This window comes from Hemiscyllium ocellatum, chromosome 30, assembly GCF_020745735.1.
Source record: "Hemiscyllium ocellatum isolate sHemOce1 chromosome 30, sHemOce1.pat.X.cur, whole genome shotgun sequence".
Lineage (NCBI taxonomy): Eukaryota > Metazoa > Chordata > Chondrichthyes > Orectolobiformes > Hemiscylliidae > Hemiscyllium > Hemiscyllium ocellatum.
The window spans coordinates 2,278,091-2,305,247 of record NC_083430.1 but is presented as its reverse complement, the minus strand read 5'-3'; the positions used below and the strand labels follow the sequence as shown (position 1 = coordinate 2,305,247).

At 42.9% G+C, this 27,157-nt stretch overlaps 1 protein-coding gene across 1 annotated transcript in view; it reads right to left on the bottom strand.

The window, feature by feature from the left end:
- Nucleotides 1-20,523: 20,523 nt before the first annotated feature.
- The window catches only part of LOC132829993 (zinc finger protein 501-like), a 51,382-nt gene continuing 44,748 nt past the window's right edge, over nt 20,524-27,157 (bottom strand). The window contains exon 5 of the transcript XR_009646298.1: nt 20,524-20,732. The gene's annotated coding sequence lies outside the window, so the exon portion shown is untranslated. The remainder of the gene's footprint in view (nt 20,733-27,157) is intronic.

The following is a 27,157-nucleotide window of genomic DNA, read 5'->3' as shown; positions in this document are numbered from 1 at the left end:
GGGAATCCAGAGCTAGAAGGAATAGGTTCAGGCTGAGAGGGGAAAGATGTAAAAGGGACCGAAGGAACAACATTTTTACACAGAGGGTCGTGCGCGTATGGAATGAGCTGCCAGAGAAAGTGGTGGAGGCTGATCTGATTACAGTATTTAAAAGGCATCTGGATGGGTATATGAATAGGAAGGGTTTAGAGGAATATGGGCGAAGTGTTGGCAAATGGGGCTAGATTAGGTGAGGATATCTGGTTGGCATGGACGGGTTAGACCGAAGGGTCTGCATCTGTGCTATACATCTATATGACTGGATGAACTGGGTTGGGCAGAGATGGGTCTTTTACAGGCCTGAATGTATTTAAAGTAGGCCCTGGCATCCATTGTTCTTTTTGCCATGTAAAATGAGCAGGAAAGGGACTTCAGCAAGGCATTTGATAAGGTTTCCCATGGTAGGTATGGGATACAGGGAGATTTGGCTGTCTGGATTCAGAATTGGTTGGCTGACAGAAGTGGTTGTAGATGGAAAATATTCTGTCCGGAGGTCAGTCTTGAGTGGTGTCCCACAGGGCTGTGTTCTTGGGCCTCTGCTCTTCGTAGGAGGTTATGGGATGGGTTAGTAAATTTGCAGATGACACAAAGGTTGGAGGTGCAGTTGACAGTATCGAGAGCTATTGTAGCCTGCAGCACGGCATAGGCAGGATGCAGAGCTGGGTCGAGAAATGGCAGATGGATTTTAACCTGGATAAATGCAAAGTGATGCATTTTGGAAGGTCAAACTTGAATGCTGAATATAGGAATAAAGACAGGATTCTTGGCAGTGTTGAGGAACAGAGGGATCTTGGTGTTCAAGTACATAGATCCCTCAAAGTTGCCACTCAAGTGGACAGGGTTGTTAAGAAAGCATCTGGTATTTTGGCTTTTATTAACAGGGGTTAATGAAAGAGCTCTGAGGTTTTGCTACAGCTTTACAAGTCCCTGGTGAGACCATACTTGGAATGTTGTGTCCAGTTCTGCTCACCCTACTATAGGAATGATACAGAGGCTTTGGAGAGGGTGCAAAGAAGGTTTACCAGACTGGATGGTTGTCTTATGAAGAGATATTGACTAAGCTTGGACTTTTCTCTCTGGAGAGATGGAAGAAGAGAAGTGACATGATCGAGGTATACAAGGTAATGAGAAGCATGGATAGAGTCAATAGCCAGAGACTTTTCTCCAGGGCATGACCGACTGGCATGAGAGGTCATAGTTTTAAGATATTAGGAGGAAGATATAGAGGTGACATCAGAGGTAGGTTCTTTACACAGAGTTGTGAACGCATGGAATGCATTGCGAGCAATGGTGGTGGAAGCAGAGTCGTTTGGGACATGTAAGCAACTGCTGGACGTGCACATGGACAGCAATGCATTGAGGGATATGTAGGTTAGGTTATTTTATTTTACATTACGATTAATGCTCGGCACAACATCATGGGCCGAAGGGCCTGTTCTGTGCTGTACTTTTCGATGTTCTATGAAATGAGTACTAGAGGATTTCTGTGTCTATGTTTGAAAGTGTGAGAGTTCTTGGAAACTCAACACCAGTTTTGATTTTTTAACCTCCCCTGAACCATCCAGGCTGAAGCAAACTCCAGGTGCAGGATCAAGGTAGGAGTTTCATGGTGAATGGGAGGGCCATTCAAGAATGTAGTGGAACAGAGAGACCTTGGAGTTCAGGTGCATGGTTCTCTGAAAACAAGAGTCACAGGTAGACAGGGCAGTGAAGAAGTTTATTTGGCACACTGGCCTTCATCAGGAGGCTGTACAGAAGTTAGAAAGTTAATTTGATTAGATTAGATTCCCTACATTGTGGAAACAGGCCCTTTGGCCCAACTCTGAAGAGAGTAGCCCACCACTCTGACTAATGCACCTAACACTACAGGCAGTTTAGCATAGCCAATCCACCTTACCTGCACATCTTTGGACTGTGGGAGGAAACCGGAGCACCCGGAGGGAACCTGCAAAGTCATGGGGAGAATGTGCAAACTCCACGCAGACAGTTGCCGAGGCCGGAATCGAACCTGGGTCCCTGGTGCTGTGAGGCAGCAGTGCTAAACACTGAGCCACCGTGCTGCCCCAGGGTTGCAGTTGTAAAGGATGGTTGATGAAGCCACACTTGAGAGTATAGTGTTCAGTTTTGATCACCTTGCTATGGGAAGGGTTTTATTAAACTGGAACGAGTGCAAAAGAAATTTACAAGAATGTTGCCAGGACTCAAGGAACTGAGGAAAAGGGAGAGATTGGACAAAGTAGGAGTTTTTCCTAAGAGAATAGGAGACTGAGAGGGATCTGATAGAAGTGTATAAAATCATGAGAGGCATGGATAGGGTGAATGCCTTCAGTCTTTTTTCCCAGAGTTGGGGAACCAAAGGCTGGAGGGCATCAGTTTAAGACCGGAGGGAAAGAATAAACAGGATTCCGAGGGGCAATGTTTTGTACACAGAAAGTGGTACGCATATGGAATGCGCTGCCAGCAGAAGTGGTTGACGTGAGTACCTTACCAACATGTAAAAGCCATTTGGACAATTACATGGATAAGGAAGGATTAGAAGGATATGAACCAAGTGCAGAATAGTATGGGTGGACATTTTGTTCAGCATGGACCAGTTTAGGCCGAAGGACTAAATGCTGTCAGACTCGATGAGAGAGCTGGAACCCGCTAGAATGGTGAATATCCCCTTCCAGTCTCTCCATGTCTTTCCTTAACTCCTGCCTTCCTCTCTCTCTCTCTTTTCAGTCTGTCTCCCTCCTCTCTAGCTTTGAGTCTCTGTGTCTCTCTCTCCCTTTACTGTCCTCTCTCTATTTATCTCCCTCTGTGGATAGTGACGAAGGATTAGATTAGATTACTTACAGTGTGGAAACAGGCCCTTCGGCCCAACAAGTCCACACCAACCCCCCGAAGCGCAACCCACCCATACCCCTACATTTACCCCTTGCCTAACACTATGGGCAATTTAGCATGGCCAATTCACCTGACCCCGCACATCTTTGGACTGTGGGAGGAAACCGGAGCACCCGGAGGAAACCCACGCAGACACGGGGAGAACGTGCAAACTCCACACAGTCAGTCGCCTGAGTCGGGAATTGAACCTGGGTCTCAGGCACTGTGAGGCAGCAGTGCTAACTGCTGCGCCACCGTGCTGCCCACAATGTTGTAGGTTACAGAGAGACATAGATAAGCTGCAGAGCTGGGCTGAGAGATGGCAAATGGAGTTTAATGCGGACAAGTGTGAGGTGATTCACTTTGGTCGGAGTAACCGGAATGCAAAGTACTGGGCTAATGGTAAGATTTTTGGTAGTGTAGATGAGCAGAGATCTTGGTGTCCAGGTAACACAGATCCTTGAAAGTTGTCACCCAGGTTGACAGGGTTGTTAAGAAGGCATACAGTGTTTTAGCTTTTATTAATAGAGGGATCGAGTTCTGGAACCATAAGGTTATGCTGTACAAAACTCTGGTGCAGCCACATTTGGAGTATTGTGTACAGTTCTGGTCACCCCATTATAAGAAGGATGTGGAAGCTTTGGGAAGGGTGCAGAGGAGATTTACTAGGATGTTGCCTGGTATGGAGGGAAGGTCTTACGAGGAAAGGCTGAGGGACTTGAGGCTATTTTCATTGGAGAGAAGAAAGTTGAGAAGTGACTTAATAGAGACGTATAAGATAATCAGAGGGTTAGATAGGGTGGACAGGGAGAGCCTTTTTCCAAGTATGGTGACGGTGAGCACGAAGGGGCATAGCTTTAAATTGAGGTCTGATAGATATAGGACAGATGTCAGAGGTAGTTTCTTTACTCAGAGAGTAGTAAGGGTATGGAATGCTTTGCTTGCAACAGTAGTAGATTTGCCAACTTTAAGTGCATTTAAGTCATCATTGGACAAGCATATAGACGTACATGGAATAGTGTAGGTTAGATGGACTGCAGATTGGTATGACAGGTTGGTGCAACATCGAGGGCCGAAGGGCCTGTACTACACTGTAATGTTCTATGTTCTATATGTCTTTATTCTTTCCCAAATTCTATTTTATCTCTTTCCATGCCTCTTCCCATCACCCAGTCTCTTTTTCTCTGTTACTTTCTCTTGTATGTCTCTTACTTCAACTTTTTGCTTTTGTCTCTGTTCTCTCCCACTTTTTTTTTCTTTTTTCCTCTTCTCTTTTCCCTGTTTCTTTTTTTCCCAACTCCTTTTTGCTCCCGTCTGTTTACCTCCCCATAGTTTTTTTTTCCCTGTCTCCACTTCTCCCATATTTATTTCCTTTATTTACTGTCTCACTTTTTACCCGTTTCTCTTTTATCACCTGGCTCTTTTTTCCGCTATCTCTTGATACCATCCCCAAATTTTTTCCACTATCGCTTTCTTTTCCATTGTATCTATTTATTCCTGTCTTGCTTTCCCCCAGCATCTCTCTACAGACCCCTGCCATATTTTGCAGCCCCTTCATAATCGCCGTGAAAATTATACATTAATCTCTCACCCCTAAATTCTGTGTTCTCATCAAAATTTTCAGATTCACCCCCTCACAGACTTTGTACCCCAAAGTTTTTCACACAGCTAAATTTGGTTCCACCTCCCTGGCTTGTGTGACCCCTTCCAATTTTGCAAACTCCCAAATCTTGCTGTCCACCCACCCCCAAATTATACAGGACCCCCCAGTGTTGTCTCCCCTCCCATTTTTCAGCCCCCCCAAAAATTGTTCTCTCCCTCCAAATTTTCATGCTGAGCAATTTTGCATCACCCCAAAATTGTGCCCTTTACCCAGATAGAACATAGAACAGTACAATGAAGATCAGGCCCTTTGTCCCTCGATGTTGTGCCAACCTGTGAACTAATCTAAGCTCATCCCCCTACACTATCCCATCATCTTCCAACTGCTTATCCAAGGATTGTTTAATTCTCCCTAATGTTGCTGAGTTAACTACTTTGGCAAAAAGTGAGGACTGCAGATGCTGGAGATCAGAGCTGAAAAATGTGTTGCTGGAAAAGGGCAGCAGGTCAGGCAGCATCCAAGGAGCAGGAGAATCGACGTTTCGGGCATTCTTCAGGAACGAAGAAGGGCTTATGCCCGAAACGTCGATTCTCCTGCTCCTTGGATGCTGCCTAACCTGCTGTGCCTTTCCAGCAACACATTTTTCAGCTAACTACTTTGGCAGGCAGGGCATTCCACTCTCTAAGTAAAAAACCTGCCTTAACTCTATTACCCCTGAATTTGTAGTTTTGCCCTCTTGTACAAACTGACGTCATCATCCTAGGAAAAAGACTTTCACTATCTACCCTATCTAATCCTCTGATTATCTTGTATGTCTCTATAAAATCCCCTGTTAGCCTTCTTCTTTCCAATGAGAACAGACCCCAGTCTCTCAGCATTTCCTCATAAGACTTTGCCTCCAAAACAGGCAACATCCTGGTAAATCTCCTCTACACCTTTTCCAATGCTTCCACATCCTTCATGTATTGGGGCGGCCAGACCTGTACACTATAGCATTTTGTATAGTTGCAGCATGACATTACGGCTCTGGAACTCAATCCCACTACTAATTAAACCTAACACACCATATGCCTTCTTAACAGCACTATCAACCTGGGTGGCAACATTCAGGGATCTATGTACATGGACTCCAAGATCCCTGTGCACATCCACAGCACCAAGAATCTTTCTATTGATCCAGTATTCTGCCTTCCTGTTATTCTTCCCAAAGTGCATCACCTCACATTTACCTGCATTGAACTCCATTTGTCACTTCTCAGCCCAATTCTGCAGATTATCCAAGTCCCCTTGCAACCTGCAAAATTCTTCCACACTGTGCACTACTCCACCGACTTCTGGATGATGATGGCATAGTGTAGGGGGACAAGCTGAGAATAGTTCACAGGTCAGCACAAAATCGAGGGCTGAAGGGCCTGTTCTGCACCGTATTGTTCTATGACTTTAGTGCCATCTACAAACTTACTAACCAACCCACCTATGCCTGTGACAAACAGCCTTGGTCCCAAAGCAGATCCTTTTTTAGATTACTTACAGTATGGAAGCAGGCCCTTCGGCCCAACAAGTCCACACCGACCCGCCAAAGCGCAACCCACCCATACCCCTACATATACCCCTTACCTAACACTATGGGCAATTTAGCATGGCTAATTCACCTGACCCGCACATCTTTGGACTGTGGGAGGAAACCGGAGCACCCGGAGGAAACCCACGCAGACACGGGGAGAACATGCAAACTCCACACAGTCAGTCGCCTGAGTTGGGAATTGAACCTGGGAGTCTGGGGCTGTGAGGCAGCAGTGCTATCCACTGTGCCACCGTGCCGCCCTTGTGGCACACCACTAGTAACCGGACTCCACGCTGAATATTTTCCATCAACCACCACTTGCTGCCTTCTTTCAGAAAGCCAGTTTCGAATCAAAACTGCTAAACCACCCTCAATCCCATGCCTCTGCATTTTCTCCAACACCCTACCATGTAGAACCATATCAAAGGCTTTACTGACGTCTATGTACCTCCATGTACACTGTCAACTGCCCTACCCCCATCCAGATGCTTGGTCACCTTCTCAAAAAACTCAATGAGGTATGTGAGACATGACCTGCCCTTGACGAAACCATGTTGACTATCTGAAATTAAATTATTGCTTGTTAGATGAGTATGAATCCTACCTCTTATAATCCTTTCCAAAAGTTCACCTACAACAGACGTAAGGCTCACTGGTCTATAATTATCTGGGGTCATCTCTACTGTCGTTCTTGAACAAGGGCACAACAATTGCAATCCTCCAGTCCTCTGGTACTAAACCTGTAGACAATGACGACTCAAAGGTCAAAGCCAAAGGCTTCGCCATCTCCTCTCTAGCTTCCCAGAGAATCCTTGGATAAATCCCATCCAGCCCAGGAGACTTGTCCAGTTACACTCCATCTAGAATTGATAACACCTCTTCCTTACTAACCTTGATCCTTTTTAGTCTAATATCTCATATTTCATTCTTCTCCTCTACAATATTTTTCTTTTCCGGAGTGAAAATCAAGGAGAAATATTTGTTTAGCATCTCTTCAATCTCCACAGGGTCCACACACAACTTCCCACTTCTGTCTTTGACTGGGCCTATTCCTACCTTAGTCGTCCTTTTATTCCTCTCATACCTATAGAAAGCTTTAGGCTTCTTCTTTATTCTAAGCAACCCCACAAAATTTTGATATGCACTCCATAAATTTTGCCCCTCCCAAAATATTGTGCCAAACTCATCAAATTCTCAATTATGCAACCCCTGTCCTGATATTATTGTGTCCCCAGACCAATTTTACACACCCCCACTTTCCTGTGATCTGCCAAATTTTGCAAACTCCCAAGTTTTGTGGACCTACCAAACTTTGTACCTTCAAATACTCCACCCCAATAGCTCGCACCCCCCCCCCCCATCTATAGCACCCCCACCAAACTATACAGCCCTCTGCAATGCCTCCCCCTGCAACGATTGTGTGACCCACCCCAAAGCTTTGCAGCCCATAAATTAAGGGTCTCCATGTTGCAACCACCTCAATTATGCAGTCCTAGCAATTTTGTGCCCTGTATAATTTGCAGTCTCACAAGTATTCTGCAAGCTCCTACGTTCACTGTATTTTCATGTCTGTAAATTTCGCTCTTTCCCAATTATTGTGACCCCCACAGATTTCACAGCCACAAAAACCATGTATGTCACCGCAGAAATTTGGCACTCACCTCCTCCAAATTGTTCATCTTTCCCAAATGATGTCTCTTGTCCATTTTTGAACACTCACTCCATGTTTTGTGCCATCATTCTCCCAATTTGTACACATCCATTTTTGTCCCCTTCAATTAAATGCCCCCAAAATTTAGAATTCTCTATTCTAGAGGGCTGTTAAAGCTTAGACATTGAGTAAGTGGAAAGTAGACATTGGAGTCACAGGTAGATAGAATAGTGAAAAAGGCATTTGGTATGCTTTCATTTATTAGAGTATTGAGTACAGGAGTTGGGAGGTCATTTTGCGGCTGTACAGGATATTGGTCAGGCCACTATTGGAATATTGCATGCTGTTCTGGTCTCCCTCCTATCGGAAAGATGTTGTGAAACTTGAAAGGGTTTAGAAAAGATTTACAAGGATGTTGTCAGGACTGGAGAATTTGAGCTACAGGGAGAGGCTGAACAGGCTGGAGCTGTTTTCCCTGAAGCATCAGATGCTAAGGGGTGACCGTATGGAGGTTTATAAAATCATGAGGGACATGGATAGGATAAATAGACAAAGTCTTTTCCCTGGGGTAGGGGAGTCCAGAACTAGAAGGCATAGGTTTAAGGTGAGAGGGGTAAGATATAAAAGAGACCTAAGTGGCAACTTTTTCACAAAGAAGGTGGGACATGTACAGACCGAGCTGCCAGAGGAAGTGGTGGAAGCTACACTTAAAAGGCATCTGGATGGGTATATGAATAGGAAGGGTTTGAAGAGATATGGGCTGGGTCCAGGCAGGTGGGACTAGATTGGGTTGGGATATCTGCTCAGTGTGGATGAGCTGACCGAAGGGTCTATGATTCTAAGTGGATGATCAGTTATTGTATTGAATGGTACAGCAGGCTCAGTGGCTGGATCGCCACCTCCTGCTCTGCATACAATGTTTAAGATCTGACCAGATTATTAGATGGTGATTTGTTTTACAGATCTCCCAAACTCAAGAAAGGAATCTCCTTAACGACAATTGATTTCTACCTGACACCAGCTAGTTCTTAGCTGTGAGCTTGATTTTCTGATTTTCTGATTACACACTTTGCAAAACTTCTGAATACTATGAGAAAGATCCCTCCTTATTATTCTAACTCCCAGTGAATACAAACCTAACCAACCCAATCTTCTCTCATAGAGCAGTCCCTGCTGTCCCAGGATTCAATCTGGTAAACCTTAGGTGCACACCCTCTACAGCAAGAACATCCTATTCCAAGTAAAGATACCAAAACTGCATACAGTATTCGAAATAAGGCCTCAACACAGCCCTGTATAATTGCAGCAAGACATGTTTGTTGCTTTCCTTGATTCCTCTCACTATGAATGCCAACATACAGCTTGTCTTCTTTACTGCTTACTGCACCTGCACACTTACTTTCAGTGGCTGATGCATCAGGAGACCCAGGTCTCAGTGAACATTCCCTTCTCTCAATTTACACCCATTCAAATAAACTACCTTACTATTTTTGCTACCAAAGTGGATAACCTCATATTTATCCACACTAAACTGCATCTGCCATGCATTTGCTCATTCACTCTGTCTGTCCAAATAACATTACATTCTCCTCACAATTCAGCATTCCACACAGCTTTGTGTCATCGACAAATTTTCAAATATTATATTTAGGCCTCTCATCTAAATCATTGGCATACTTTGTGAATAGTTGAAGTCCTAGTACCAATCCCTGCAGTACCCCAATCATTAATCATCACGAAACATCAATCTGATCCTCACTGATTGACCATTCAGAATAGCAGATGTTAGACTGACGTTCATAACTGACAGTGCAAAGATTCGATGAGCAATTGTGAACCAACAATTTACTCAAGAAGGCCATTCAACCTGTTGTGTCTGTGCAGTTCTCTACCTTGTATTCTGACCTTGTACCATCCTCTGACCTGTTCTTCTAATCTTGTAATCATCCAGTGCACTTTATTGAAACTGTCTAAACCATTATTCCACACAATGCATTCCAGATATAATTGCTAACTGTATGAAGTTTCTTTCTTCTGTCACATTTCCTTCTCTTACAATTTGTTTGAAAATACTCTCAATGCTTTTACCAAAGCGATCAGTTTCTCACTATCTACTCTGTGTCGACCTCTCATGATTCTAAAAACTTCTTTTAAATTGTCTCTCAGCCTTCTCCAATCTAACATTATGGCTGAAATTTCTCACTGTTGGAACTATTCACATGAAGGTGGTTTCTCCAAACCTCCCAATATTCTCTTTCCTTCTAATTCAAACTAATTTAAAAGTGGAGTGGTCTTATGATCCATTCTGGTTCCTGAATCTCTTCATGTTGATGAATTAACTCCAGTTGATCATTAGGAAGAATTAAGCCAATGTTTCCAGTCCCTGCTTCAACCGTCATTCCTGAACTACTGCCTCCACCTCCCTCTCTTGAAACTCTCTGATATTCTGCCTGGCTATTCACAACTTGGTGCTGCATTTGATTCTGAGAGGAGCTTCTGATCTCATATCTGTGTCAGCACTAAGACCTATATTCATTTCTGTCATCTCATTTAAGTCTAAGCCTATCTCAGTGTAGCTGCTGTTGAAACCATAATTCATCCCTTTCTTACCTCCAGGCTTGACCAGTTCAATTCTTTGCTCAATGATCTTCCACATTCTACTTTCTGTAAACTGGAATCATCTGAAAATTTGCTGCGGTACATTGCAACAATTCTCATTCCATGTCACTGTTGTGTGCACTGACCTACATAGGTGCCCATTCAATCAATGTCTGGATTTTAGAGTTCTCATCCTTGTCATCAAATTCCTCCCATGGTTTCTCCCATCATTACCACTGTAATCTCCCTATCTGAGATATCTGATTGTTTTAATTCCAGCTTATTACACATTTTCAATTTTCATTCATTGGCGGCTGCACCTTAAGTTGCCTCAGCCCTAAGGTGTAGATTTCCCTTTCTGTATCTCACTGACATTCTTGAAACTTGTCAAACTGTTTGGTCACCAGCCCTGATGTAACTTCATGTGGGCTCTACACAAAGACTTGTTTTACCTCCTTTGCTTTATGTGCACTGGGATTTGCTTTTCTATGTCACAAACTGTATGTAATTAAAAGTTATTGCTGACTGCCCCCGGCTTTCTGCTTGGTTTACCCACACTCTGTCTATTGTTCATTGCGGCAAAAGTTTGCCTGAAACGTCGATTTCCCCACTCCTCGGATGCTGCCTGATCTGCTGTGCTTTCCAGCACTATTCATTGCTCCAAGTTAAAAATCACACAACACCAGGTTATAGTCCAACTGGTTTATTTGGAAGCATTAGCTTTCAAAGCGCTGCTTCTTCGTCAGATAGTTATGACCTGAAGCAGCAGCGCTTTGAAGGCTATTGCATCTAAATAAATCTGTTGGACTCCAACCTGGTATTGTATGATTTTTAACTTTTTCCACCCAGTCCAACACCAGCTCCTCCACAATACGTTCATTCTTCCAGTGGGTTCTTCAGCTGATTGGCAGCTCCCTGAAGGTGAAAGCCGCGCATGCGCCTTAAACCCCTGGGGCATTCTTATATAAGTTTATTGGTGACCTTTATATGTAAAAGAAAACAGATACTGGCAGTGCTCTGCTAGAGGAATGCAAAAGAAAGCAGAATATAAATCTACAACCAAAAACCAAGCTGTCTGTGGAGGCACATTAGTCAGCCCCAAGAATGCTTCACTTCTCAAAGGTTGTGGAGCAGTGACTTCCTGCTGCCACTGCCTCTCTAATACCTCATCCTAAGAGTTATCAAATATCACTGAACAGTGCAGCTCAGACTTAGGTGGTCTTGCTCGAGGCAATATCGTCAACACTTCTGCTTCCCACATTCCCCAAATGTCTTGCTATGTCCCCTATCCAATAAACATTAACATTTCTAACATCACAAATCTACGACCAAGCCTGATGTGTGTACTTCAATCTTACTTCCAACTGTAGTAAAGCATCCCTACCTAACAATTGGCGTCTCTTTAGACACTAGTATTGACAAAACTATCTCCCTGCCTTCCATTTCTAACCTTCCCACCCAGGTTCATAGGGCAACTCTAGTACATCCCATACAGGTTAACAGGTCCTGCTGGGCCTGTAGGTGTCTGGGAAGTGGTCGCTGGGGATTCCCACTGTAGGGCAGAGAGAGCCCAGACCAATAAGGGCAAGTCCTCCTGAAGTGGCCTGGTTGATAGTATCCCCAGCACATCATTTCTGGTCCCCTAACCTTGGGGACCCCAGTTCTGTTTAGGCTGTTGTTTACACCTGCCCTGCCCTGGATATGTCACCTGTGGGAAAGCTTCTCTAGAAACCTCCATTGCTGGCATGTGACATTCTGGCCCCTGTCCAGCTACCTGATAGGGCCCCCCTTGCCCCGGCACCAGTGTTGATTGCTATGTCGGTTCTCACTGGCAACACCTTTTTTAGCCTTCTCTTTTTCTTTCTTTTTAAGCTCTTCGAGCTGCTTTTGCGCCAGCTTCCTTTGCACCTCCTCCTGCTGTTCAGACAGTTTCTCTTTGTCTTTTCAAAACCTTTCAACTGCATGAACCACATGGTCTCTAAATTCCTGGTGGCTCATTGATGATGTCGGACCCACCACCTCCTCCAGTCTTGACCTGACTTGGGAGGGCATTGCCTCAATGATAGAATTTCGGAACATTGTAGTCAGCAGCTGATTATTCTCTATGCCTTGCTCTATTTCCAACCTCCATTTTTTAAACTGTTTTTCCAAATAGGCAGCCGGGTTTTCATTGTCTCCCAGTGGATTCCCTCTCAGTGCCTGGGGTTCCATTTAGGTGGATAACAGTCTCTTAAGGCCTATCATACTCTCTGTCTCACTTGATCAAATCCAACCCCATCAATCATTGGATTGTCTGCCGTATTTTTCAAATGGGCTCGGACCATTATTTCCTTTAACTTCAGGAGCTTTTCCAACTTCACCAGCAGTGCCTTCAATCTCCTACAGCTCTGTGGTTTCATCTTCAAAACCCCCGATCCACTTTCCTGCTCCATCATGTAAACTTTCTTCAGCCCTTTCAGGTCCGGAATACCCCAAGTATTGTGGTATTTCTGCATTCTTTTCTAAGCAGCAGTAGCATCCTTCCCTGTTGGCCCTGTTACCCTTTACCTGCGATGCAATTTCTAATTTTTCCCATCCTTTAGCTACTGGGGCCTTTTTCTTTCCTTGTCTTTCTTCATCCCTTTCCACTTCCTCTGTGTCACCTCCACTTCTTCTCTCTTCAGCCTCCCTTCTATATTGCCAATTTGTTCCCTTAGCCCATGCAATACGCTAATCTCACATCTCAGCTCTTTTTGCTCTCGTTGTATAGCTTCCATTTGCTCCTGCCTGTACCTTTTCTCTCTTTCTCTTCTTTCCCCCAGTTCATTTTTGTCTTCCACACTCTGTCCCATTCTAACTGTCCCTTTATTTCTACTGTTCCCTTTATTACTGGACACTGCTTCAATGCCTCGTCATTCGAGTAGAGAGGGGGTCTATTCAACTCCTCCACATCTGGGTATGGAAGGGAGGAAAGGAGGGGCTTCCTGCTTTTCTGTTTCCAGTAACTGCTCAGCTTGTTCTTTTGCAGCTTTCCTAGTCACTATGGGTGCCTGATAAATTTCCTTCAGTTCCTCACCCTCTTTCCTAAAAAGTGATATTATTTCCATCTCTTGATCCCTCTTTTGGTTCCTATTTTTAGATTTATCTTTTGGCTTATAGTTCTTAATTAGTCTTTCCATTTCATTGCACATATGTATATCAAAGGTACCTTATTTTGGCCATTTAGTCAATAAATCCTTAGTTTGTCTTTCCCAGTTCTCAGAAAGTTTTACAATATAATTTCTTGCCACTGGAAATTTCATACTCAGTATCTCAACAGTATTTCTTTATCCACCCTTCAATTCCTAAACATCCTCAATTGCAGCCAGTTGATACAAACAACCTATTCTCATTTGTTCAGCCGAAACCAATCTAGGACTGCATTTGCAGAATGCACTAATCACTAACGGTTTCCTGAAAGATCTCCCCCTCAAACAAAACTATCTTAAATTCTTACAATGCAAAATAAAATCAGAATACCCCAAGATCTTGAGCTCCGGGGAAACAAAACACAAACATTTAACCACCAACAAACAATTATGAATACAAACCAGATCACAATGGTTAAACTATAGAGTCTCTCACTCTCTCTCTCTCTCTCTCTCTGAAACTTACAGACAAAACCTTTTTGCAAGCAGTCAGGAGCTCAGCACTGAGCCAACATTTCTCTCTCTCAAAGCCTTGTCTAAACACACCCTGCATTCATTTCTAAAAGTACAGTCTAATTATCATTAGGCCTTGTCTTGAACATTCAACAGTCTTGTAAGACTATCACTATTCTCTACTATTTTACTTTTGATCATCAACTACCAATCTGTTGGCTTTCTAGACAGGTCTATTAGCGCTTTTCGTAAAACAATTCCCCCTTACTTATTTTGCCCTATCTGTTCAGGCTCTTGTTTCCCACGAGGTAGTATCTATAGGGTTTTACATTCACCATGTGGAGTCTTAACTATCACCACATTGACTTTTATTAACGCCATGTGGAATTTTCACTCAGGCAATTGCATCGTTCTATTCTTACGCACCCTTTACTCCAGTGCACAATTTTCTTGACCAATTCTCCACATCTCCTTCAGCTGCAATTTACCCCTCGCCTTTTGGATCTTGGATCGGAGAGAACCTTTGGCAGTTTCCTGCAACACCAAGTTCCCAAGGACCATCCCAAGCCAACAGCATATAGTCCGAATTCACAGCAAAAATGCTCACCTCTTTTTGTTGGGTACCCTTATTCTGTCAGTCTCGGGAGTGCCCCTGGCAGACCGAAAAGCATCCTGCTATTGCCGTCCTCTTTCCAGGTAGGTCTCTGCACTACCCTGTTCGCAGCGCCAAATTTGTCGTGGAGAAAATGTAGAGAATCACCAGGAGACGCGAGAGTTCTTCAAGAAGTAAGTCTTTTGTTTACAACCAAAAAACCGTGACACTCAGAAAGCGAATTCTTGAATGCCCCGAACCTCAGGGTCCATGGCTCTTTATTGCTTTCTGTTATCATGTTTTTGTTAGCTTATCAGCTTGCCCAACTGTGTTAGTCAGAATTAGCTCATTCTAGATTTACAATAAACCATGTTAGTTCCAATTATCGCTCTACTTCTGCCACAATAGTTTTTTTCCTACATTCTACTTAATATTATTCTAATGTCACAATTAGATATTTTACTACTACCACTGCAACAATGGTCTTCCATCCCAGACCCTACTCAATATTATTCTAATGTCACGATTAGATATTTTACTTCCCATCTACAACAATGGACTCCTGTCCCAAGCTGACTCTATTAACTATTAATTAAATATCTAATGGCATGTTCTGTCACAAGGGTCTCAAGCAGGTTGGCTCTGCTATTAATTAGATATTTAATGTCATGTCCTAAATATTTATTGTCATGACCTGTCCCAACCTGCATATGATATTTAGCAGATGAGGCGGACTTTACAAATTGTTGTTACCTTATCCAGCCATAGTGACCTTTCAGCCTCAACCTGACTCTGCTAATTGGTGTAGGAGCATTCCACTATTCTTATCTCATCCTGCCACAGTGACCTTTTGACTAGTTAGCATTCCACAGGTGCCTTGTAACAGATCGCCAGTGGTCTTCATGCTTTAACCCTTCCCATGCTTTCATGCACTTTATTTTCCATAACTGCCCTTGACATCTAGGCAGCATGTGATTGGTTAGACATCAAGGAACTATTGCAAAGACAAAGGAGCCAATGGAAATCAAGGAGAAAACACTCCGCTGGGGCTTGAGCTTTCTGATGTTTAGGATGATGTGTAAACGTGGTCAGGAACTCAATGTGTGGTAAAACACAAAGATCCAGATTGGGAACAGTGTGCTTCGTCCTGAGCTCTCCTGCAGAGTGATGAACACATAGTTGAGAAAGAAAATTAGGCAATCATTTCCAATAGTTTTAACTTGGAGTAAATTTCCGCATATGCAGAAATGTGGAAGACAGAATCAGATAAATTAGCCACAGTGGAGGAATGGAGAGGTGGGGATGGGGTTTATGATGGGGTTCAGTGAATGTGTGAAAACTAACAGAATGGTTTTGGATGATGTCACAAAGATGAGAATACAGAGGGCCAGGGATAGATCCTTTGGGGACACCAAGTTCCTGGTATTTGGAGGGAAAGGGAGTTTGGAAATGAATTCAAGGTTGGTTTTCAAAAGAAGGATTTCAAGTGAGTTACTGTAATAGATGAAAGCGAGAACCATTAACAATATCAGCAAATAGGCATTTATTCCAAGGCGATGAGTATCATCAACCCACTTATGGTCAAGTCTGGTTGCCTGTCCCCTTTCCCCATTGGGATTATACACGAAAACTTATTAAAACCACTTTCAAAAGAAAACAACTCTTCTAAGAGCCACTCACAAAAAGAGGAAGAGGTTAGATGCTCAGTGAATTAGTGGAAAGAGGGTCCAGGACTAGGACCTGAGTCTCATGGACATAAGGGCCTGGAGAAAGATGAGAGTTCAGGGTTCAAACAAAATGGAACTTCAGAGATAGTTTCAGGGAACGGTGGAACATGGAGAAGGCAGCTGATTGGATTGTCTTAATCTGAATGACAAAGATTCATGACCTTCTCACAAGATGGAGGTGATAGAAAGAACTTCAAAAGAACGTGGTGAGGATATATCTGATTACTCCCGGTGCTACGAGCTAGTGAGGGCAGGAATAGGAGGATAGAGCAGATCATGGCTGAGGAGCTGGTGTATGGGAGAAGGATGCACATTTTTGGATCATTGGAAGCTCTTTGGGGTAGAAGTGACCTTTACAAGAAGGACAGATTGCACCTAAATTCAAAGGGGTCTAATATACTGGCAGGGAGATTTGCCAGAGCTACTCAGGAGGATAGATAAAAACAATGACTGCAGATGCTAGAAACCAGATTTTGGATTAGTGGTGCTGGAAAAGCACAGCAGTTAAGGCAGCATCCGAGGAGCAGTAAAATTGACGTTTCAGGCAAAAGCCCTTCATCAGGAATACTCAGGAGAATTTAAACTAGTAAGGTGGGGGGTTATAGTGAGGAAAGAGATCAATCTGAGAACAAATGCGAGTCAAACGGTCAGAGACAAAGCAGAGAACAAGGTAGGACTGATAAATTAAACTGCATTTACTTCAATGCAAGAGGCCTAACAGGGAAGGCAGGTGAACTCAGGGCATGGTTTGGAACATGAGGTGGAATATCGTAACAATTACAGAAATATGGCTCAGGGATAAACAGGACAGGCAGCTTAATGTTCCAGAATACAAATGCTATAGGAAGGACAGAAAGGGAGGCAAGAGAGGAGGGGGAGTGGCACTTTTGATAAGAGATAGCATTACTGTTGTATTGAGGGAGGATATTCCCGGAAATACATTCAGGGGAGTTACTTGGGTGGAACTGAGAAATAAGAAAGGGATGATCACCTTATTGGGATTGTATTATAGACCCCCTAACAATCAGAAGGAAATTCAGAAACAAATTTGTAAGGAGACATCAGTTATCTATAAGAATAATAGTGTGGTTATGGCAGTTGATTTTAACTTTCCAAACATAGACTGGGATTGCCATAGTGTTAAGGATTTAGATGGAGAGGAATTTAAGTGTGTACAAGAAAATTTTCTGATTCAGTCTGTGGATGTACCTACTGGAGAAGGTGCAAAATTTGACCTACTCTTGGGAAATAAGGCAGGGCAGGTGACTGAGGAGTCAGTGGTGGAGCACTTTGAGGCCAGTGACTAAATTCTATTAGTTTTAAAATAGTGATGGAAAATGATAGACCAGATCTAAAAGTTGAAGTTCTAAATTGGAGGAAGGCCAATTTTGACGGTATTAGGCAAGAGCTTTCAAAAGCTGATGGGGGGCAGATGTTCGCAGGTAAAGGGGCGGCTGGAAAATGGGAAGCCTTCAGAAATGAGATAATGAGAGTCCAAAGAAAGTATATTCAAGTTAGGTGAAAAGAAAAGCTGGTAGGTATAGGGAATGCTGGATAACTAAAGAAATTGAGGGTTTGGTTAAGAAAACGAAGGAAGCATGTGTCAGATATAGACTGGATAGATCGAGTGAATCCTTAGAGTGTAAAGGCAGTATACCTAAGGGAGAAATCAGGAGGGCAAAAAGGAGACATGAGATATATTTGGCAAATAGAGTTAAGGAGAATCCAAAAGGTTTTTACAAGTACATTAAAGACCAAAGTGTAACTAAGGAGAGAATAGGGCCCGAAAATGTGTTGCTGGAAAAGCGCAGCAGGTCAGGCAGCATCCAAGGAACAGGAGATTTGACGTTTCTGGCATAAGCCCTTCTTCAGGAAGAAGGGCTTATGCCCGAAACGTCGAATCCCGTTCCTTGGATGCTGCCTGACCTGCTGCGCTTTTCCAGCAACACATTTTCAGCTCTGATCTCCAGCATCTGCAGTCCTCACTTTCTCCTCGAAGAGAATAGGGCCCCTCAAAGATATGCAAGGCGGCCTTTGTGTGGAGCCGCAGGAGATGGGGGAGATACCAAGTGAGTACTTTGTATCAGTATTTACAACGGAAAAGGACATGGAAGATATAGAATGTGGGGAAATAGATCTTGAAAAATGTCCATATTACAGAGGAGGAAGTGCTGGATGTCTTGAAATGCATAAAAGTGGATAAATCCCCAGAACCTGATCAGGTGTACCTGAGAACTCTGTGAGAAGCTATGGAAGTGAGTGCTGGGCCGCTTGTTTGTTTGTTTACATATTTGTTTCATTGATAGTCACAGGTGAGGTACCGAAAGACTGGCTAACGTGATGCCACTATTTAAGAAAGACGTTAAGGACAAGCCGGGGAACTGTAGACCAGTGAGGCTGAACAAGTTGTTGGAGGGAGTCCTGAGGGACAGGATGTACATGTATTTGGAAAGGCAAGAAACGATTAGGGATAGTCAACATGGCTTTATGTGTGAGAAATCATGTCTCACAAACTTGATTGAATTTTTTGAAGAAGTAATAAAGAGCATTAATGAGGGCAGAGCAGTAGATGTGATCTTCGTGTAAGGTGTTTGACAAGGTTCCCCATGGGAGACTGGTTAGCAATATTAGATCTCATGGTATACAGGGAAAACTAGCCATTTGGATACAGAACTGGCGGTGGAGGGTTGTATTTCAAACTGGAGGCCTGTGACCAGTGGATTGCCACAAGGATCAATGCTGGGTCCACTGCTTTTCATCATTTATATAAATGATTTGGATGTGAGCATAAGAGGTAAAATAAGTAATTCTGCAGATGACACCAAAATTGGAGGTGTAGTGGACAGTGAAGAGGGTTACCTGAGATTACAACTGGATCTTGATCTGAGGGGCCAATGGACTGAGAAGTGGCAGATGGAGTTTAATTTAGGAAGATGTGAGGCGCTGCATTTTGGGAAAGCAAATCTTAGCAGGACCCAGGATCTTAATGGTAAGATCCTGGGGAATGTTGCTGAGCAAAGAGACTTTGGAGTGCAGGTTCATAGCTCCTTGAAAGTGGAGTCGCAGGTAGATAGGATAGTGAAGAAGGCATTTGTTATGCTTTCCTTTATTGGTCAGAGTATTTAGTACAGGAGGTGGGAAGTCACGTTGCGGCTGTACAGGACATTGGTTAGACCACTGTTGGAATTTTGCATGCAATTCTGGTCTCCTTCCTATCAGAAAGATGTTGTGAAACTTGAAAGCGTTCAGAAAAGATTTACAAGGATGTTGACTGGGTTGGAAGATTTGAGCTATTGGGAGAGATTGAATAGGCCAATTTTCCCTGGAGCATCGGAGGCTGAGGGGTGACCTTATCAAGGTTTATAAAATCATAGGATAAATAGACAAAGTCTTTTCCCTCGGGTGGAGGAGTCCAGAACTAGAGGGCATAGGTTGAGGGTGAGAGGGGGAAGATATAAAAGAGACCTAAGGAGCAACTGTTTCACACAGAGGGTAGTACGTATATGGAATGAGCTGCCAGAGAAAGTGGTGGAGGCTAGTACAATTACAACATTTAAAAGGCATCTGGATGGATATTTGAATAGGAAGGGTTTGGAGGGATATGGGCCAGGTGCTGGCAGATGGGACTAGATTGGGTTGGGATATCTGGTTGGCATGGATGAGTTGGACTGAAGGGTCTGTTTCCGTGCTGTACTTCTCTATGACTCTATATTAGGAAGCCTCAGCAGTCTGTGTGTTTACCACAGACTTGATATAATTGTACTTTTTATCTCTTTATTAACATCTGGAATTTATACAGATCAACAGAAAAAGATCCCAATGAACATGGTTGTGCCCTGGATGTGATTAACAGCAAAATCCAATTCACTTCAAACAGCCCTAACATGTGTTAGAGATTTAAAAATCTCTCTGAAGCAGGGATATGTTCACAGCAGAAAAACAGACACTGTCATTGCTCATGAACTCGCTGGTGTTTCAGCAAGCTGAATTCATCCCACACTCAGTCCAGGTAAACAGCCTCTTCTCAGTGTCACGGTGAGTTGGGATGACCATCTGAACCATGCCCCACAGTGAGAGCACCCGAATGGTTCCTCACCACTATGAACACATTGATGGAACATCAGGTCCCCAGATCTTTCATAGCACTTCCCTCAAGCTGGGCATTTAAACCCAGTCTCTCCTCTGTATATACTTGCTGGGGTTTCAGCATGCTGGATAACTGAGTGAATTCTTTCTCACACCTGGAACAGCTAAATGGCCTCTCCCCAGTGGGACTGTACTTATGTTCTGACAGGGCAAATGATTTGCCACACGCACAACACGTGTACCATTTCTCCACATTGTGAATGGTGCTTTTTCCTTTCATGTTCAAAATCCAATGATATTCAGGCAACATTACGCTGGACGATTCTGTCAGATTCTGAAGTGATGTTTGGTTCCAAGACTCCTCACTGCAAATCTTGTAATACTCTGAAATTAGTTGAACATCAAAAATGGGGAATGTGGAAAAACATTGAAGAACAAAAAGATAAGACCATAAGACATAGGAGAAGAAGTAGACAATTCAATCCATCAAGTCTGATCTGATAATCCTTAGTTTCACTTTCCTGCCTTAACCCCTAACCCTTAATTCCCATACTGATTAAAAATCTGTTTATCTCAACCTTGGATACACTGAACAGCCACCTCTACAGCTTTCTGCAGTAAAAAAATTCCACAAATGTAGCATCCACTGAGAAAGAATTCCTCCTCGGTCTTACACGTGACTCCTGACTCTGAGATTATGTCCTCTGCTCCTAGACCCTTAAACATGGAAAATCAATCTCTCTGAATCTATGGTTTCCTTTCATCTCCTGAGAAAATGTTCCCATGCCAGGGATCAATCTGCTGAACATTACATGGACTACCTTTCCAAAAAGAAGTACATCTTATGGTTAAGAAGGTACAACATAACCGCTTCCTCCTCAGGCGGCTCAGGAAATTTGGCATTTCCATAAGCACCCTCACCAACTTTTACAGATGCCCAGGACCATAAGAAACTACTGTGCACAGTGCAGACCATCAAAGAAGCTAATTTCCCATCCATGAATGCCATTTACACAGTTCACTGCCGCAGAAAGGATGCCAACATTATCAAAGACCCATTCAACCCTGGTAATGCTCCCCTACAACCTCTTCCATCAGACAGAAGATTCAGAAGTTTGAACACATACCAGTAGGTTTAGGAACAGCTTCTTCCCTGCCATTATTAGACTGATGAATGGACTCTCGAACTTCAAATAATGCTGATCTTGTTAATGTTCATCCTGCCTAGTGTATGTTCTGTGCAGTGTAACCTGTATGCCTTACTCTGACCAATCCTCATCCTATGATCTGTACATCTTTGCTTGCTGTGATCTGCCTGTACTGCTCGCAAAGTTTTTCACTGTACTTAGTTTGTTGTGATAATAAATCATATCTATAAAACTGTTCACAGCATTTCAGGTAAGATCTGACTAGTGTCATATAGTCTTAGCAAGACATCCCTATGTTTAAAGGGCAAAAACCATTCACTTTTCTGATTACCCGCTGAATTCAAGTGCTGGCTTTTTACCTTTCAAACACAAGGACCCACAATTCTCTCTGTGCTGCAGCTTTCTGCAGTGTTTTTCCTCAGTGAAATAATCACCTCTCCTAGTCTTCCTGCTAAAGTGCACAGACCTCAATTTTTCCCTTATAGTATTTCATCTGTTGAGTTTTTGTCCACTCGCTTGAGCTGTCTCTATCCTTTGTAGTAGCATGATTTGGAGATGCCACTGTTGGACTGGGGTGTACAAAGTTAAAAATCACACAACACCAAGTTATAGTCCAACAGGTTTAATTGGAAGCACACTAGCTTTCGGAGCGACGCTCCTTCATCAGGTGGTAGTGGAGGGCTCAATCCTAACACAGAATTCTGTGTGTCAGGATTAAGCCCTCCACTATCACCTGATGAAGGAGCTTCGCTCTGAAATCTAGTGTGCTTCCAATTAAGCCTGTTGGACTATAACTTGGTGTTGTGTGATTTTTAACCTTGTAAGATCATGATGTCATCCTCACTACTTGCCTCCCCAACTATTTTGTCATCTTCAGACTTATCAACTGTATGTTCACTTCTGTCGTTGAAGTCATTTGTACGTATTACAAATACTTGCGGTCCTATGGGATTCCACAACTGATAATTTGCCACCATAAAAATGCCCTCTTTATCTCAACTCATTGCCTTGACTTCATTAGCCAAATCTCAATGAAAGCACATTGTGGGTTCATGGATTCTTATCATATAGCAAGTAGTCTCATACACAATACCATACTGAATGCTTTCTGGAAATTCAAATGTACTTCTGCTGGTTTCCCCCTTATCTATCTTACTAGTTACCTCAAAAATATTCTAATAAACTTTGCAGCTATTATTTCCCCTTCACAAAACCATGATGACTCCGCTTTATTATTTATTTCTAGATGCTTTTATTAGTCAAAATTAAATAATATTTAATAATATTTTCCCAGTGTCAGAATAGCTTGTGAAATTGAGCTGAAACGATCTGATAGTTTGTGGGGCAGACCACTCAGAAAAGGGGATTGTGAAAGCTACCAATTGTCATAAAAACCCAACTGGTTCATTAATGTCCTTCAGGGAAGGAACCTGTCAAACAGTCTGGTCATAGACACTCTAGTCTCCATGTGTGGCAGGGTGATTCAGGGGTTAGCACTGCTGCCTCACAGCCCCAGGGACCCAAGTTCCATTCCAGCCTCTGGCGCTTGACTGTGTGGAGTTTGCACATTCTCTCCACACCTGCATGGGTTTCCTCCGTATGCTCTGCCTTCCTCCCATAATCCAAAGATGTGCAGGTTAGGTAAACCGGCCATGCTAAATTGCCCATAGTGTTCAGGGATGTGTGTAGGTTAGGTGCATTAATCAGGGATAACTGTAGGAAAATAGATTAGATTAGATTACTTACAGTGTGGAAACAGGCCCTTCGGCCCAACAAGTCCACACCGACCCGCCGAAGCACAACCCACCCATACCCCTACATTTACCCCTTACCTAACACTATGGGCAATTTAGCATGGCCAATTCACCTGACCTGCACATCTTTGGATTGTGGGAGGAAACCGGAGCACCCGGAGGAAACCCACGCAGACACGGGGAGAACGTGCAAACTCCACACAGTTTGTCGCCTGAGTCGGGAATTGAACCCGGGTCTCCGGCGCTGTGAGGCAGCAGTGCTAACCACTGGGTTCGGGAAATGTTGGTGAGGCCTCTTCTGGAATACTGTTCAGGTTGCCCTGTTATAGGAAGGATATTATTAAGTTGGAGATAGTTCAGAAGAGATTTACCAAGCTGTTGCTGTGAATGGAGGAATTGAGTTCCAAGGGGAGGCTAGATAAGGCTGAGATTCCTTCCACAGGAGCAAAGGAGGTTGAGTTGACCGTACAAAGGTTTCTAAAATCCTGAGTAATTGATAGGGGGAAATTGCAGGTATCTTTTCCCTAGAGTGGGAATTTCAAGATCAGGGGCATGCTTTTAATCAAATGAATTAATTTATTGTCACATGAACTCACATGAATGGTGAAAAGTTTACAAGTCCTCACTTATAGCACCATCTTAGGTACAAATTGTTCAAATCCTGCCCTTAAGAATATAGATAAGGTGAATGGCAGGTGTCTTTTGCCCTAGGATGGGGGATTTCAAGACTAGGGGCTATATTTATGGTACAAGGAGAGAGATTTAAAAAAGACATGGGGGCAACTGAGTTTTTACACAGAGAGTGATGTGTGGAACAAACTTCCAGTAGAAGTGGGAGATGCAGATACAGTTACAATATTTAAAAGACATTTTGATAAGTATGTAATAAGAAACATTTGGAGAGATGTGGGCCAAGTACAAGTGGGTGGGACTACCTTTGTTTTGGAACATCGTTAGCAAGGACCGGTTGGACCCAGGGGTCTGTTTCTGTGCTGTCTGACTCTATGTGATTGAAACTTACAGAACACAGAGAGACCTGGATAGAGAGGAGGTGGACCTGGATAGGAGAGACTACAACCTGACAGCAAAGCTTCAGAGTGAAGGGATGGCCCTTTAGAACTGAAATAAGGAGGAATTTCTTCTGCCTGCAGTGATTCTGTGGAATTCATTGCTGTAGAGGGCTGTGAAGGCCAAGTCATTAAAGTTGATTCATGATAGAGATAGATAGGTTCTTGACTGGCAAGGGATTGAAAAACATTTTAGTCACAATCAAACGGTGGAGCAGACTTGATGGGCAGAACGCCCTAATTCTGTTTCTATATCTTGTGTACTTATGGTTATTGTGGGTGACTTCAATCTGCACATAGATTGCAAATCAAATCGGTAATAATATCACAAACGAGACATTCCTGGAGTGTGTATGAGATGGTTTTCTGGATCAATACAATAAGGAGCCAAATGGAGGACAGGCCATCTTTGACTGCATATTTCTTAATGGCCAGGGGTGGGTTAGCTCAGTTGGCTGATAGATGACTTGTGATGTTGAGATGCCAAGAACACATGCTCAATCCCTATATCAGCTGAGGACACCATGAAGGTCCAATATTTCTAACCTTGTCCCTTGCTAAAGCATGGTGATTCTCAGATTAAAGCACAATCAATCATCTTTCTCTGTCTAATGACAGAGCAGTCCTATGGTTTCCTGGGACGATGACAACTATAATTTCAAAATGTTAGTTGTGTAATGAGAAGGCAATAACTGGCAGTCTAGCTGTATGAGGCTCTTGTGGGAGAGTGAAGAACTCAGTGATAGAACTCTTCATGAAGATGGAGAATGAGAAAGTTGATTCTGAGATTCAGGGCCAAAATCCAAATAGAGAAAATGATGATGGTATGAGACACAGGCAGGCTAGATTAACTCAGGGAACATAACTTAAAGGGATGACAATCATTTAACTACATACTTTGCAGAACTTGGACTGTTGTTCACTCCTGTCTGGCACAAAATAAAATAGGAAAGATGGCCCTGCCATGGCTAACGAGGGATATGAGGGATTGTACTGAATTCATGGAAGAGCATACAAATTGACTAAAAACAGCAGCAGACCTGAAGACTGGGAGAAGTTCAAATTACAGCACAAAAAGGATTGATTAAGAGGGGAAGAATGAAGTATAAGAGTAAGCTTGTGGAGAACATGCAAATTAATTGTTAAACTCCTAAAGGCATATGAAGACATAAAAGGATAAATTAAAACAAATCCCTTACGATCAAGGGAATAATTGTAATGGAATAAAGTAATGGCAGAACAATTAACTACATACTTTGGTTCTGTCATCACAAAGGATGCCAAATAATGTCCCTGAAAGGCTGGAGAACACGTGACAGGGATAAACTGAAGGAAATCAGTATTAGTGTTACGGAAATTGATGGGATTAACCTCCACTCGAGAGTATTTAAACTGGCCAACACATGGTGGACGCATTCTGAAATTAGGAGCTTGAATCTAAACAGAGAAAATTGATTTAAACTTGCTGCAAAGCCTCTTCCAAGGATGCCAATGTTAAAGCCGAGATTTGAGACAGCCCAGGAATCCCTTGTGAACTCAGACCTGTAAAGCCTCTCTCTTGGTTCGTTCTGGAGTTTGTACTCTTTGGAAGTCTGAAATAAAAGCCTCTTACAGACAGTTTAGTTTAATTTTACTCATTCCCTTTATTCACTAATAGCATCACTGTTACAACACAACACTGATACCGATAAGCTAAACTAACTAGGTTCTAATAACCAAGGAGAGTAGGGTACCAGCTCATCAAGTGACCCAGCAGACTACTCCAATGTACTGATACAAAGTGGCTTCCTTTTGTGTGCGCTTGACTGATCACTCCTAGAGGCCTTGAGCTATCCATCAGGTGGGAAAAACATACCCAGCTGAGTTAAGTGCCTGTTAGCGAGATAAGCTCCGATCATAAAGAGGTACCAGTCTGAGCTAATTGGAGAGTCCATAAAATAACCTTGCGCAGCTCACATGTCTGATACAATTGTTTTATGAAATGGCTTCTTAGCAATGTGGGATATAGGTAAAGTTGTGTTACTTCTGCAATCATAATTACTTATGCAAGGTAAATGCACTCACATCAGTGTATAATTGTTTCAACCAAGAGCTGAGTCAACAAAAATGAAAACTATGTGAAGTGTGAGAAACAAAGCTCACTCACTTCAATAATTTCAGTCCGAGACAAGATCTGAAGCAATCAGTATGTTTATTATATGCTTGCAAGTGTGGTACCTGGAATTAGGCACCCAGGGTTTAGCAAGTACATATCTTATATAGGATTCACTACTCCAAACCTGGTGCCCATTACTATTGTTTATCTCTTGCCTTATCCAGCCTTGTGCATAACAAAGTACAAGTTTTACTTGGCCATTTCACCACATCCTGCTGTGGCCCATTGTTAGGTATGTCCTCCTTCACTATTATCTACTTCCCCCACCTGTGACATTTCAGCCCTTTCCCCAACCATATTGATCCTTATGACCTTTTAATTGGGGTTTGTTTTTGTGTTTTTGCAAAAGTGGGAAACAGATGCTTATAACTACTGCTTGTACAAGCATTTCTGGCTTAACATACATCCTCACAGAACCTTATCTATTTGTCTGTAACATCTACGATTGTTAGCAGGCATGTTTCATTCTTGTATGCACATTTTAGCTAATACAAAAACAATTATATATTTCCTCCACAGTTTTCATTCTTGTTGACTCAGCTCTTGGTTGAAACAACTATACACTGGTGTGAGTGCATTTACCTTGCACAAGTAGTTATGATTGCAGAAGTAATCCAGGGTAAATGGAACTGCCAATTGTACAATTGCACATATCCCTCTTTACCTATATCCCTCAATTTCCCCC